Below are 15,056 nucleotides of genomic sequence, written 5' to 3'. Positions count from 1 at the left end.
GGGGAAAGCTTTGTTCTGAAGCTAAGCGTGAGAATGGGTGGCAGGAGGGTGAACTGGACCCTCTGGCAGTAGGTAAAGAGCAGTTTTATTTTCCTGTTTTCTGCTTCAGGCAGTTGGAGTAAACCAGTCGGATGCTTGTGCTTGAATCCAATGAATTTCTTAAATCGGTTACCACAAAACATTGTTTTTAAACTAATGCCTAGATCTTTCATTAAATTCACCAACATATTTAAATTGTTGAACAGTCTTAATGTAGCCCTGAGGCTACTGCTTCATGGCAGTTGGGACTTCTTACTATGCTGGAATGCATTGCAGTCTTGGTGCATTCTAAAAATAATTGTTCAGATGGTGCTGTTTAAGTGCATACTTATGTAGTGAGCCATTTTCACTGGACCTTCTGAAATTTAGCTATCTGTTGGACGGCTTTTTGATATCCTTTTTTTTTTTTTCTGTGAATACCGAACTTTGTCTTGCTGCTTCTGTGGTTATTGAGTAAAATGCTAAATTTATAACCTGTTGTGTTTTTTTTATTTTTTAGAAAACAGATAGTCAGATGGATGTATTAAAATATGCAACCACAGTAACACTTGTGAACTTTGAAGCTTAAAGAGAAAACAGTTTAACTCTAATGTATCAAATTCAATACTTTTTTTTAATATGTGGAAATATGTATGTGATGAATTTAACATTGAGTAGTTGTTATAGGTACAGACACTAATTGTGTGCTGAACAGGAGTAATCTAGAAGTTATAAGCTGAAGATCTGTGAGTCTGAGAAATGAATACTAACATCTGTGGTTAGAGATCTGTGCTAGCAGTGCTTTTAGTTGAATATACCTGTTTTTCTAACTTCTAGTCCATTTATGGTTTGATATTGTTTGTGCCTTTCTGAATAAGTATACTTGCCTAAGCCACAGTTTTGGGTCATTTTGTCCTGTAGTATAAGGTAAATTTAAGACCATCAAATACTTATGAACACTAAATATTTGTAGTAAAATAACAGGGGTGCTGAGAACTGTTTCTAATATTATTCTCTCGATTGCTAAAATGACTTTACTCCCCCCTCCTCTCCATAGTCACAATTAGAAGAAAACAAACCCAAAAAACCAAGCCAAAAAACCTGTTGCTCTTCTACAGTCAGTATTTTGATACTACTTGTCTGTTAGCATTGTGTTAGCATATTACTATCGTGCTCTGAGTTTTGCAGCTGGAATCCTGGGTTCTTTAGAGCAATAACTCTTGCCTTTATGTTATTAAATAATAAAGATGTCTAAAACCATTTTCTTCTTGTTTATATTGTACTTAACGTAATTGTATGAGTATTGAGTGACGACTCTGACTCCAGAATGCCAGGAAGCATGGAAAAACACCGTACGATTTTAGAGGTTTTTAATCCCCAGTACTAACAGAATTTCACAAGATAGACTCGTAGTGTTCCTATTTTTCCTCTTTCTATTCTCTTTAAGATTCTCTGAGCATTTGAGCTACCTAACTCACTTTATGTAATCCTTCACATCTTCTTGACCAGATGCCAGCTCCTCCTAATTGTTTCATAGCCAATAAAATCAGTCAATAAAATCCTGGCTGTTGACAGCTCTTCACCCCTGTCTCAGAAGAGCTATCTTGTTTTGCTTTCTTCTTTCCACCTTCTATCCACCCTATGTGGCTTATGTTGCAACTCTTTCTCTGTTACGGGATGCTTTGAGAGTGAGGAAGTGTTCTGTAAAGATGAGGAGATTTGGGGGAAAATCTTGCTAATGTTGCTACTTCAACCAGAGCTAAACCTGTCATTTGTGTGAGAGAAGCTTTGTCAGCTTAGAGTAGTTTAAGGAAGGGAGATGTAAGAAAAAATGTGTTCTTTTTTTAAACCAGAAAATGCTGTTGATATTATAAACAAGAAAATGAGAATAAAGAGCATAGGGTATGGGGTGTTTATATTACCTTGCTTTATGGTGAGGGAGATGGGTAACAAAACATCAAAAGTTTTCTATGAACTTCTGGAAGCCAGACTGGTTCCATCAGCAGTGGTGTGCTGTAAGTTGGATTTCACTTTGCCAGCCCTCTTTGCAGGGAATTGGGATTTGAGGAGGTAGCAGTGAGAAAAATCCTTTTTCAGCTCTTTTTATATTGAGGAAAGTAGATTGATACTTTGGTTTGCCAGACCTGTGTTATTGATCCCTCAAAGAATGAATGTGATTTAGGGGTTAGTTTAGAAAAGTGTTTTTAATTGAAAACTGGAAAAAGGCGTTCTCTGAAAGCAATGGTAACAAATGATTGAACCCTTCCAGTTTTGTTTCTTGCATGGACTTTATGAAGAGTTGGTGGCTGCACAGCTCCTAAGCCAGGTCCATAAGTTGGTATCAGCAACATGAGGTGAGTTGGTGGCTTGTTTCAGGACTTGTTGGGTTTTGCTGCTAAAGAAGCTGGGTCATCTAAATAGCATGGAAGGCATTACGAATTAACGATTTGAAAAATGGATTTGAAGACCGTATTAAGTTTGTGTTTCTTTTGCTGATTACAGTAATGCTTCCCTGATCACTTGCTATTTTTTTTTTAAGAATATAAAATTACTGTTCTAATAAACTGTCCCATAATGTTTCATTTCCTTAATCCGCTGTCACACGAGTGGCTTTCCTTTTCTCTCTCCCTGCTAGAAACTGATATTTCTTGCTTTTTCTAAGTACCAGTCAAGTGGAGGTCAGGAAAATGTGTGGGGTTCAGGCTTCTGTGACAGAACAGTAAGTGAAGAAATCTGTCTTGCACAAATGAGTATCACTTCTATGGGGACAAAATAATTTTATTAATCCTGATGGACGGTTATAAGACATTGCACAGAGAAGCATATGGCTTGGGGTGGTTTTCTTCTTAGGAACTACTTCAAATATTTCAAACTTACTGGTATCTGACCCCCTCTTGCCAAATTCAAATAAAGATACCATCTGTAATTCTGAAGTAAGTAGCATTTGAACAAATAATGAAACTTTTATGATTATAAATATATTTAATGTGATCATAATTGACTTTTGAAGATTCAAATGTGGTTGAGAGATTTCCCCAAAATTTAGCTTTGTGCTGACTTGAACTGAGGTTTATTCATCAGATGGAATTATCTCATTTAGAGCCCACATTAAAATCATGATAATATTAATGCAGAAAGATTGCCAGCAAATGTAAACTGCTATTCAGAAAAGGCATTCTTTAGAAATTAATACCACTTTAAGTAATCTTTAGAATTACTGGCATGGCATATAGGGAAATTAACTGTCTCTGTTTTAGCCTTTTTGGTGAAAAATGGAAAGACTTGTCAAATAACACTATACGTTAAACGGTAGATCAGCGTATTTTCATACTTTTAATACTAGTAAAAATACGATGGAATTTTCTGCAGCTTATGCAGTTTTTTCAGGATGCTACCTCGATTAAGACCGGTTTAACTGCCTAGGCAGCATGGCTTGCAAACTTTTTGCTTCTTGTTGGTAGGAAACCTTTGTTAAAAATACAAGTTAAAATACCGTTTTCTGTACTCTTTGCATGGGGCTACGGAAAGAATGGAAAAGCTGTTTGGACATGTAATTTTGCAGAAATTACTGACAAATAACAGATTCTTAGCAGTTTTTCCGAAGCTTGGTTCCCTATGGCTACAGGAAGGCTTAAGTCATAAAATGAGGAAATCTTAGCTCCTTAAGGTAGAAGTTTAATTCTGTTCTTATTTGTTATGTTATCCCACAGCTGTATATGCTGGCATTTATCAGTGAGGGGAGGGTATTATGGAAGGTTAGGAAATACTGTTTAATGTGGAGCATAAGTGAAGTAGCATGTGAGTATGAAACATGAACCTCTGAGACACGGTGGAAATTACCTTAAAAACACATAAGCCGTGACTTGGGAAAGCATCCTTATCTGGTCAAACGTTTCAGGGGAATTTTCACACACCTGCTGCTGGCGTGTATTTAGAACTTATTGGAATATTAAAATTTGAAATACTTTTTAAAATGCCTTCCTGATCTCTGGTAGTACTATGCATTAGATGAGGAAAGCATGAAAAATTAATTTGCAAAATCTTTTTTGAGTACATGCATAAATGATGGAGAGATGAAATCAGACTGAAGCACGTAAGAGTAAATGAAAAACAACTAACTTCAGCACAGTTGCTGTGTACACATGGGATGTTCCTGGGTGACTTCAGGACTGCAGAGAAATTGAGGCTGAGTTGGATACTGGAACAGCGCAGGAATTGGAATAACGAGCAGCCAGCTAATGTAGAAACTCTCCCTTAACAGGCAGTAGACGTGACAGAAAAATCACTCACAGCAGCTAAGCTTCCCCCCCTGCAGCCCCCACAAGCAATGACACTAGTAAAGTCTGAACTCCTATCGATTTGTAGCTTGTGTGGCTAGGTTCTCTGCTGTCTAATACAGCATAAGCACTGTTTTGAAGCTTTATTATGCCTTGGGCACTGGTTATGTTTATCACCTAATGGTGTCTAAAACAGTTGAGTTAATGCTGCAGGGTTTTTTTTTAAAGGGGAAAGTAGGGACAATTTAGAAGGGCTCCTGGACTTGTCCATTTATTTTTATGTAAACTTTTTAAAAGGTTCCATCTTTGGAAGATGTGAACCCTGTGTTGGATCTGGTTGAAGATAGAAATAGGTTAAAAAAAATGATAGGGAGATGAGAATAGGGACATTCACAGAAAGAACTTATATTAGTTTCTTTCTTAATAAATTAAGAGTAGTTGTAAAAATGAGAATGGGCTATCACAAACTTTTTAGCTTTTCATGTGTTAATCTCTTCTTAGTTTTACCTTTATAGTATCCTAGAAAGCAACTAATACTTTTCATACATTGCTTAATTGAGCTCTGAACTTTCTTAAACAGTATTTACAAAGCACATGATGAAATTATTTTCTCTGAGTATTTTAGGGAACAATAATGCCGCCTTCTGTTATGTATTATGCTGAGGAGTGTTCCAAGAAATTATTTCTGTATTGACATTTTTGTTCCCTTTATACTGGTACTGGTGATATCTTTTAAGTATTCGTTCCCTTGCATTAATGCTGAGTTCTATCACTCTTTTTTTAGCTATTCCTCACTATCCTTCCATTGGTTTTGGAGACTTTTCCCGTCTATCCCTGTTGAAGGAGTATACTAGTCAGGTCTCTAATACTTCCTTTTTAACTAGCTCAGAATTGTTTTTTTAATAAAACAGTTCTGCAAATTAGAAAGATGAACAGTAATACCACGGTTGTTCAGAGACTAAATACTTAAGAAAAATCAAGGAAACTTTTGTCCCCGTATCAGTCCACACATTGTTCTCCAAAAATACATGTTACTTGGAAGACTGGAGAGTATCTCTATGGCTTGCAGTCAAACCAGTGCTTCCAGTATGGCAGTACTTCAGCTGCAGGGCATTTTGCTTGTCTCTCCAGGTAATCTTAACACCCAAATTCTTGTTTGTAGTTGAACTTAAGTTATTGTTTCAGGTTAATTTCCTGCATCCTTCAAAGACTCTTTAAAATAGTGATCTTGGTGGCAATATAATAATGATACAAAGGGCTGTGGTCCTTGCCCGTTCCTTATGACTTCAAGTTAAACGTTTTTCTGAGGGATTGAACACCATATATGAATGGATGAGATAAATCTAGGCTCTTAACTTGCCTTTACACATAGGCAGTGAATGATTTATATTGTCACATTTTGTCACTCTGAACTACCATCTGTTTTGTGTCCCTCTTGGAGCGCCTACTGTTTCAAAATCTGACTTGCTCTGTGATTCAGTGTACTTTATAAAGAAACCTTCCTTTCTGCCTTTACGTAAATACTGAAGTATATGCAAGATGTTATGACTTGATTAGCTGTTCATATTTGTTTCTTTGCACAGAGTGCAAAATTTTACATGGGAGACATTTGAGAACCACATTGTGTAAGGCCTTGATTTGGGGAATAATCTCACCAGTCTGATTGGCTTGTGATATTCAGTTATTCTCAGGACACTCCTCCTTAAAAAACTTTTTCTGTGGACTGTACTGGAGTAAATCACGTAGCAACTGGCTTTCTGCAAGGCGGGTGTTCTTGTTGCCTAAAGGACCTTTTTTTTTCTGCTCTAGCTAAAAGCAAATACAATAAAACTGCCAAGAGTCCCATATTTCTTTCCCTCTTCTTTGCCCCTGTGTTTCCTCTTTAATTTCTGGCACAAGTAGGAGATTTTATTTACCTAGCAAACTACCCCCACCCACTGGGGAATCCTTCCAGGTTAGGTAAACCTGGAAAATTCATTGCTTTCAATATGGTCCATAACCTAATTTATGAAATACACTAATCTTGATACTTCAAAATAAAAAAAAAAAAAAGCCTGGACCTGTATCAAAATAACAGGAATCTACCTTTTAACCTAGAATTGTCGTGACTGTAACGTGCTATGAATGCTGTTTCCACCTACCCCCTCAAATCTAAACTTCAGTTTAGCCTATATAAAATATTTCAGGATGTCTTTTTTTCCCCCCTTCTGTCAATGCCAAGAAGGAGACTTGGCTTTGTAAATGAGACCCATGGATTGTATTTTAGTACAATCATTAATTATTTTGATTTATAAGGCAAGGGTTTTTATCTACACCTCAAGTGAACTTGAACTTCCTTGTTTGCACCCAGAGTTGAAAATTGTTCCCTCAAAATTCCGATTTAAGCATAGGCTGTCGTACAAGGATGTCATTAAGACAAAAATGCCACTAAGGTGGAGTTTGAGACCTATACTATAAAGTCCAGCATAATATATGGTACAATGCTTCTTTCTCTTTATAACAGGACATGAAAGCAATTACTTTGAAAGACTGGGGATTTTAACCTGTTTTCTTTCCCACAGTTTGAGGGTTTTTGAAAAGGAATAATTTGTCCTTGTGACCAGCATAAGGCTTCACTAGAGAGGACCTTCTACTTCTAATAAGCCCTCTATCCTTCTTTGCTAGTTCCTGTCTTATTTAGCACACTGACCTTATTTTTTTTTTTTTTTTTGACGGGGTTTGTAGTAGTGTCTTCCTTCTGTAGGTAGTAGAAAGATCTTTTTTTTTTTTTAATTAAACATTTAAAAGTTTGGTTTTTATCTACTATACTGCGATGGCTTTAGCTGTAAGCTTGTTAGACTTTTACTAAATTAAAGCTTTCTTACAGGTAAGGGAACTAAATATGTATTTCTAGTGTTTAACAATAAATGTTATGCTCCTATATATAGAAAAAATCAAAATATACCTTTCTCACCCGTGAGTATTATCTGTGTGTTGGTGTGCATATATATACACAAGTATGTATCTACAATCAGGTTACAAAGAGATCTATAGTTGAATAACAGTATATTGTGGGGGTTTTGAAGATGATGCTGTATATTATGCGACACATATTGAAGGGTGAAAGAAAAGTGATAAATTTAAATTCTGTTGTCTTTAATGTATTTTAAGAGCTGCTTCATAGCACTAGATGCTCATACTGACCTTTAAAATGAAAGCTAAAACCAAAATAATCTCAAACTAAAGCAACTAATGTGATTCCGTGCAGAAAGCAGACTAAGATAACAAGTTCTGTAAGGAAGCTATTCCTCTGGTTATAAGGAGGTCAAGTTAAGGATGCAGATGACTATTTTTAAAATTTGGAATTTCAGTGAGAGAGGATATTGTTTTCTACAGCTTCAAAACTATTACATTTGCATCTTTTTAAATGCTTGGTAAGTTAAAAGCATGAATTTATATCAACTCCAAACTCCTGCAGCCTGTAAGAGTATCTTGGAGTATCAGGTATATTTTTCTGTGCAAGTGAGATTATATGTCTATATCTATATAAATATATCTGTGTATTTCTGTAGATGAATATAGTGTGTTGGTGCAGTATATCACTTCTGTAAACAGCGTTGGGGACTCAGAACTTTTATTTCTTTCTTTTGACTTTAAGTCCATCAAACCCAGCATTTAAACATCAAATAGATAAGGGCTTTAAAATAACTTTTCCTCAGCCTTTCAAAACAATATTTCTGTACTACATTCGTGATGTTCTGCACTAATGTGTAATTGAATGTTTTGTCCCAACAAGGAACGGTGATCAGTCACTGCAGTGGTGGTGGTCCTCTGTCACTAGATCGGGCTGGTTTTTTTGCCATCTGTTACTCCCGTGTGCTGCTTTTTTGACTTGACCTGAATGCTCTTGCCCTGTAAGGGCAGTGAGGTTTAAATGCTGAGCACAGACTGATTAACAAGGCATTAAGTCAATTAATTCTTTAATTTTTAAGTAAAGTATTAACATGGTTTTGGTGGTCACTGATTTGCATTTTAAGTAAAAGAGATGGCTGATGTAAGCAGTACGGATTTTTAAACCATTTGTGGTGTTTGGTGGCTTTAGCTCTCAATCTTAAATTGTGAAGTTTAAAAGAAATAAGTTGCTGAATCTGCTTGCTCGTGGTAGCTATAGCAGTGATGAAGAATAGGTATGTTACGAACTTGTTTAACGATGTGCAAGCCTGATTCAGAACAAGCATTTGTAAGTGTAGGGTTTTTTTCGTTTTTTTTTTTTTTTTTTTTTTTTTGTTTTTTTTTTTAGAAGGGATTTCCTTTTGTTAAAAAACACTAAATGTACTTATCGAGAGATGGCTTTGCCACTTCTATGGTTTAGTAGCTGAGTGAGCTAGCTCAGTGAAATTTGGAATAAAGTGGGCTAGGGCTTGACAAAGGTGGAATCGTCCTTTAGAAATGGTAATGATATAACATGACCCGCAACTTAATTTTTCAGTACTTTCTAAACTTCAGATATTGTGGACTTAGGTATTTCTCAGTCACAACCATAGCAGTATATAAGACCAAGACCAAAGATCCCACTGGAGGGGAAAAAAAAAAATTAAAATAATTTTGCTGTAGAAGTGGATTCAGACACTGAAGTGTGTCTCCTACTTTTGTGTTGTATTTGCAAGAGTGTCAACTCGAGATTTCTATTTTGAAGAGATGCTTTTGAGTCCTGAGGCTATCTATAAAAAGATTTTTCATAAAAAGACCTTTCATTCATCTAAGGACTCAAGAGTGTTCATTAATACCACCTTAATTTCCCATTTGTGGGGAGGGCATAAGAATTCTGTACGGCATTAACAGAGGACCTGTTACTGCAGTGCAGCCTACCTGAAAGGTGGCTACTGAATTTTCATGGATATGTTGTGGTCCTTACGGATAGACAGATACTATCTAACACTGTTACCAAATCGTGGTGTCTTACCTTTTAGGAATCTTTGTCTCGATTTATGCTCTGTGAGCTGCTGCGCCCTTGAAGGGCATATCAGTATTTCTGGTAGACATAGTTGCCTGCTGTATTTGTCTTGCAAATTACAGGGTACTTTCTGACCCTAAATGTGCTTATTTGACTTCACTGTTGCTTGGAAGGATAACGGTGCATAGGGCAGCGCTTTTTCCCCAAATGCAGTGTTAAGCAGTCCTGCTGGTGCTGTTAAGAGGGTCTGTTCTAGTATCTCAACTGGAAATCTCTCTTCCTGCTCTCTTCCTGGGGCATATTAACGGCTTCTGGGTTATACTAAATCTATTTGTTACAGCGTGTCAGAATAGGTGGTGTAGTTTGGGGCATGTGTAGGGAGAAGTGAGACGCAGGCTTCCAGGAGAGGCTATTCCTGGGAACTCTTGATGATTGTGTAGGACTTCGTACAGTAAACATAAGTACTCTGGGTTTATCTTGGCACCCCCTCCAGCTGTGTTTCTTTTGTGTGAAAGGCCATTATTCATGTTCCTGGAGGCCAGAATAAGATAGAGAAGTTTATTGCTTGCAGATGGTGCTTCACATGCAGAAATAGGTGCTTTCTGCTTCTACAGATACATGACTTAATATCTTGTACAGCTTGGCTGTAACTTTCTAATTGGGCTAACACAAATCTGAGGCTGGAGTTCTTGTTTTCTACCAATCCTTTTTCTAGAGCTTATTTTGATGTTACATAGACCAAATAAAAGTTCTTCTTAGCAGATTAGTTTGTTACAACAAAGGAACCACAATTTTCTGAAGTCAAGTGAGAATAGGAAATGGTCTTTGCTGAGCCATGAAGACTTTATTTTCCTTCCGTTATACTTTGAACCAAGTACTGCACTTGTAATTTTACATGGAAGGAGAATCATCACAAAGAATAACTAAAATAATGTTGATGTAAGTACAACAGATACTTGGTGACGTTATATTAGTCATTTCCTCTGTAACCTGAGTGCTGAAACCATAGCAGTTTGACTAAGGCTCTTTAATGTTTCTCGGATCAACAACATTGAAATTGATGAAATTCTCTTAATTCTTTCTGTCATATTTCCTTCTGAGAATTTTAGGCCATGTGGAGCTGTTACATGTATGTAAAGATATATTCTTGAAAGGCCTTTTTTCATGCCTTCATGTTACCACTGTGATATCCAAGTTCTAGCTTAATTCGGATGTGTCAGGACTTAGCATTAAATTTGGTCCAACTTGTTATTTTGGTAATGGAATTAAACCAGTACAAATCTGATACTATTGCATTCTAATACTAAGATTATCCCAGTGTATCCGCACGTGAGTATTTTTCCATTGACACTGAGCGTGCGTGCTTTGCTTCCCTTGTCTTTCATTATATTGAAAATAATGTGAGTTTATGATATGATTTAAAAACATGTTGATCTGAGTAAGCATATGTAATGTATTTTAAAGGATCTGTCTATCTTCCTCCTGTATTTCCCAACTCTCCCTGGGAAAATTCAGAGGTGTAGTCTGCAGAATACCTTACATTTTAACATGAAGACAGAGTTGATGTGTAGTCCATTATCTACAGAGACTTCAGGCCTGTATGATGCCATGTACTATCATTGTATAAATACTAAATGTATATTGTTTCATAAAACTATTTAACTTGAGGAAACAATTATTTAAATTAATTCTTCTACTGGGAACATGTTTTTACTAATGCAGTGCTTGATAATTAGATGACATAGGACTAGAGAGGTAGGGAGTTTTATCCTTTGTCCTCAGCTTTACTCTGTCTACTTCTATTTCTTGCTGTTAGCCAAATGCTTTAAAATTTTAAGAGTGTCTCCTTGGAAGTTGTTTATGTGGTTTTTGTGTGTTGTTTTTTTTTTTTTTTTTCCATTTTTGAAAGGGTAGCAATATTCTGTTTTGGCTACCCACTTCCACTTGGTGGGTATGACATCCTTCTTGCCACTTCTTCCTCCCTCTACCCCAGCTGTTGTAGTGTGGACTTTACAAGCAAACTGAAGCTTCCTTTCTCATGTTCAAGACAGGAAAGATATTATCTGTCCTAGAAACTTCACAAACAGTGCTAACAGGTGGGTGTTTGTGCAAAAGCAGCTTAAATCCATTGTATATTCTCTTGCGTGATCTTTGTTGTATATCCTCTCGTGTGTGAGTCTTTGCACTCATGTCCATGTTGAGCTGTAGGCTGCTAACAGTGATCAGCTTCCCTGATAAGGGTACAGGTGAGAAATCAATGATGATGAGGGAAGGATCAACCTAAAAAGTAATGCTATTTGTTGGCAATGTCTGGTGTAGTCTAAACATATGGTTGTGTGGGCAGCCGTAGACTTTCTGAAGCTCCATGCTTAGAAAACCTGCCTAACTAATATTTGGGTTAATCTCTAGCTAGTAGAGCATTCAATTCCAGATGCTTGGTAATCAGAATTTTTGTAGTCTCACCCACCACTCCAAATTCATATCATTCATCTGTCTATTTTAAATGTCTCTTGTGGAGTAGTTCTAAAATAACCCACTGTTTTGACCTGACAGTAACGGGAATATGCAAGCTCCTCTTGCTGCTGTTCAGCTGGTGTATGGCTGCTTACACCATACAACAGAGGTGATGCTTCTGCATGGAAGAATGGGGCATTTAAAACACTACACTGACTCTTACTGTATATTTGACCTTTCCGTAGCTGTAACTGACAGGGTTTCAGCTCATCATTGCAGGACGAGAGCATGGCTTGTTTGTTAGGTCAGATGTTCAGAGCCCCTCACTGAAATTCAGCTGTTAAAACGTTGCTCCCTGTGTAAGCCCTGCAAGAACCAGGTTTGGTTGTCCTTAGTGGGATTGCCCAGCCACGCACCCTCACTCAGCTTGTCTCACCAAGCTCATTGCTCTCTCAGAATATGAATTGTTCTATGTTTTCTTGCACAAGGGAACGCACCATTTAACATCAGTGAAACTCAGGGAGGGAGTGTTAGAGTATAATTCAGTAGTAGTAGCTGTTTTGACGTGTTGTAAATTATGTCATTGGAAACGCTGTTTTAATTCAAATAAAAATAAATCTCTGCTTTTCAGAGAAAACAGAAATGAAGAGGAATCTGAAAGAGCTATCGTACCATGTATTGGTAGAGAAGGGGGAGAATTAGGGTTACTGGCAAAGGTAATATGTGGGAGGCAATGGAAGAGAGCAGCTTTTCAGTTGTAGCATAAGAAACACAGCCCTGGTTCCTCTTTGTCTGTTCCTCTTCCTTTTTCTTCTGTGCGTGAACAGATTTGCATCTTTGCAGCTGCTGTAACAGCTAGTAAGGAGAGCTGAGTTTCCTCACTTTCTAGGCGTAAGATGGTACTTGGCAAATTCAAGATAATGCCTTTAGTTTTGCTTCCTCTACCTTGCAGAGCTGCTGTATAATTAAAACTTCAGCTTTCTTGTCATCTCCCATACAACCAAACCTCCCATACTTTTTAATCTCTTTACAGTTCCAATCTTTTAAATGCTAGTGGTGAATGAGATTTTGTCACCTGATGATTTGGATAATCTATCAAAAGTTAAAAAAAAAAGCCACCGCCAAACTACTCTCTTTAGTGTTATTTATGTGTAATTCTAAATTATGAACTAAAAGAGTTCAAAATCATTTGTTTGCTGATAGACAGTGCTATGCAAATACTGTATGGTAGATAGTCCAGTTGCTTAGCAATAACATTAACAGTCATGAGTGTTTATAAAGCAAATATAATATGATATGGTCAACAAGGTATGTGGTGCTTTTTGTATTACTTAAGTGTCCTGATAACTGTTGGAAAACGTTTATTAGGATTACACATGAGCAAGCACCTGACACTTAAGGGCAACAGCTTGAGTAAGTAAATCTGATAAATGATGTGCTTGTGTTTTTTAATCTAAAACCCCACAACTTAAAACAAGTGGTGAACATGATGATTTTCCAAACACACTAGCTTTGAACTTTGAAACGTTATTTTCATGGCTTTGATAAATACTCTTGGAATGGCTTTGGATGGTCAGTCTGGAAATATTAAGGGTGATAGCTTATGTGATTAAAAACCTTGTCTCTGTGAGCACAGAGAAGCCCTGAGGCACAGTGGCAGGCAGGGGAACCCCCCTAACCTCATCAGAGAAACGAGCCCCCTGACCTGGCTCCTGGCAGGGCTGTCACTGGAGATCATCAGCCCTGAGGACTTGGGTGACAGACACTTGATGAGAAAACAGAGAGGCTCTGTGGGGTCAGCTTGCGGACTGGGAAGGGGGTGTAGTGTCACCATGGGACTTACTGGGGGACGCAGGGAAGAACACTTTAGGATTGTACACAACTCAGCATGGGATGCTTAGGGTAGGGACCAAAGTTAGGGAAAGGAGGGAGCGGGGTGATTTTGGGGGAAGGAACAACAATGGGGAAAATAGAGGGGCGAAGGGATAAAATGTGGTGTCTGGTGAGACCCCCGTTTGTCTGTGTATCTGTGCATGAAGTAACCAGAGGCAAGAGGCTGTGGGGGCCAGCTGCTGTAGAGCGAGAGTCCAAGGCCAGATACTAGAGGGATCTGCAGGGAGTGTGTCTGTGTGTTTGCGAGGGAGTTCGTGTGCCACGTGCTGGCAGCTGGGGAGACCAAAGGTCTGGGGACAGCTGCTAGGGAGGCTGAGAAGCGAGCCCATGGCTAATTACAGGGGTATCTGTATTCTCTTGTGTGTGCATGTGCCCATACGTACATATTCTCTTAATGGACTCTCACCCTGATCAGAGAGGAGCAGGAGGAGGCTGTTGGTGCTGCTTGCGTTTCCCAAAGTGCTGAGTTTGCGTTGACCTGTGTGGCCAGCTGTGTATGTATGTGTTGTGCACGTGTTTTTGTGTGTTGTGCCTACGGAGAACGTGTGCTCAGCCTTGCTGCTGGGCTGGAGCCTGGGGCAGGGAGCTGGGGCTGCGTTGCTGCGGTTGGGCTGATGGATTCGGCAGCTGCTAATAAAGGGATGTGGGTCTGAGAAGAGATGCTGAAGGTCTTTGAAAAATCTCTCCTTATTACAGCTCAAAATGAACATCTGAGATCATTTACTTCAGGAGGTACTGACTCTAGTTTTCAAATGTACTATGCTGATGAAAAGCATTAGAAACTTAGTATAATGGAATAATGGAAAATTATTTTAATGTAAAGATTTACAGATGGTTACAGAAAGTCCAAAGTCCAAGATTACAGCATTCATAACTAACATTGAATATATATCATTTGGAAGTTACATTTGGTTTAAAATACAACTTTAAGTGGGCATACTATGTTTGACAGCCTTGCTCCCCTGCTAGACTTCTACTAAATGGATTTTCAGACTGTTAGTGAAAACTTTTTGGTAGCATATTGTCACTTATTTATTTTTGTTACACTACATTTTAAGAATACTTAGGCAAAATTCAGGGTCCTCAATCTGACCTTGATGCTTTCTCCCTGAATGCATCCTCTAAAGAAAAATCCAGACAAGCAACATGTAATTAAATGTCTCCAGTTCCTGGGGTAGTCCTCTGTTTTGATTTAGTGGGGCTTGCAAATCATATTAAACCTGTAATAAGTGTCTCCCTAATGACGTAGAAAACTTATGAACGATGGCTTTTGTTCAGATTAAAACCTCCTAGATACTTAAACCGTCCTTTAGTAATATTGTCTAATCTTATGTAAGTTGACAGCTTTTAAAAAATATTTTACTTTGAATTCCCTCAGTCACCTATTTGGCTGGAGGAAATAATCACAAAAAAAAAAAAACCCACCAAAAAGAAAAAAAAACAACCTAGGAAAAGTGGAAAGCTACTTGCAATAAGCATGT

General features: G+C 37.8%; 1 protein-coding gene across 1 annotated transcript in view; it reads left to right on the top strand.

Annotated features, from left to right (window-relative positions):
* The window catches only part of TSC22D1 (TSC22 domain family member 1), a 95,770-nt gene that overhangs the window by 42,270 nt on the left and 38,444 nt on the right, over positions 1–15,056 (top strand). The window lies entirely within an intron of this gene.

Source organism: Vanellus vanellus (genome assembly GCF_965231255.1).
Source record: "Vanellus vanellus genome assembly, chromosome: 1".
Taxonomy (NCBI): Eukaryota; Metazoa; Chordata; class Aves; order Charadriiformes; family Charadriidae; genus Vanellus; species Vanellus vanellus.
The sequence above is the reverse complement of the archived record's forward strand: the minus strand, read 5'-3'. Positions and strand labels throughout refer to the sequence as shown.